Source organism: Echinops telfairi, unplaced genomic scaffold (genome assembly GCF_000313985.2).
Source record: "Echinops telfairi isolate 266 unplaced genomic scaffold, ASM31398v2 ScPeMD7_7468;HRSCAF=8506_1, whole genome shotgun sequence".
In the NCBI taxonomy this organism is placed as follows: domain Eukaryota; kingdom Metazoa; phylum Chordata; class Mammalia; order Afrosoricida; family Tenrecidae; genus Echinops; species Echinops telfairi.
The window spans coordinates 8,154,453-8,155,566 of NW_022111370.1; the positions used below are offsets into that span (position 1 = coordinate 8,154,453).

General features: G+C 47.1%; 1 protein-coding gene across 1 annotated transcript in view; it reads right to left on the bottom strand.

Moving 5' to 3' along the window:
* C1QTNF7 (C1q and TNF related 7) overlaps positions 1-1,114 on the bottom strand; it is a 108,798-nt gene that overhangs the window by 62,839 nt on the left and 44,845 nt on the right. The gene's annotated exons all lie outside the window — the stretch shown is intronic.

Consider the following 1,114-nt stretch of genomic DNA (forward strand, 5'->3'; position numbering starts at 1 on the left):
TCTCTTGCCGAGGTGCTGCTGGAGCTTAATGCTGATCTTGCAGTTAGCAGCCAAACTCGTACCCAGCTGTGCCATCATGGCTCTTCGAGGAATATAATAAAGCCTGTGAAAGCTGGATCCCTTGTGTAAGGCGGTGACTTGTCCAAAAAAACCACTCACCTCTTTCTCATGAAATCTTACCGTGCTCTGTCAAAGACGGAAACTTGCGAAACCCAGAAAAGCAAGGCATCTCAACTGAGTTCTGGCTCTCACAGGTTGTACTGTGTAGCAGGCTGTCACTGACTGTGTTTTGTGGGGGTGGCTCGGTGTCCTGCAGTCGGTCCTGACTCGTAGCCGACTCATGTGCCACAGAAGGAAACGTCACCCAGTCTCTTTCATCCCATCAATGCAGTCATCGTGTCCATCCGCCTTCTAGGTGGTCTTCCACTCTTTCACTGCCCCTCCACTTTACCAAGCAGGGTGTCCTCCAGGAACCGGTCTCTCCTGACAACATGTCCGAAGGATGTGAGACCAAGCCTCACCATCTTGCTTCTAAGGCGCACACGGCCTGTACTTCTTCCGAGACAGATTTGTTTGTTCTTTTGGCAGTCCGTGATGCTTTCGGTATTCTTCGCCACAGGAAGACGTGCCACAGATATCCGTGAAGATTTAGAGCTCAGAAACCCCAGGGGTGGCTCTCATCGGTTCCATTGGGTGGCCATGCGTTGGAGTAGACTTGAGGATTTGGGCTTTGGCTTGAGATGCTGCTTTCCCCAAAATTGCTCCCTAGGATAGGTTTGAAAGCCAAGGAGAAGATGTTCACACAAAATATTCAAGGCTTTGCTAAGTTCATCTCATTAGGAAAATCCCATCCTCTAATATCATTCTATGTATGAAAACCAGGAGACTCACTTACCCCTTGTGTGAAAGTAGGCCCAGGAGATAATCCTCAACATGATAAAGATATCTATATACAAAGATGTCCATGGCAGGCAGCTTTATTAAAAACAGCTACCCACCCCCAAGAAAACCTGGAATGAATTTTAATGTTAGATGATAAGGGAATTGTTAGGTCTCTTCTGGTATCATTACTCAGTGAGCTATTATGCAGCTAGAAGAAATTACGGTTGAAATG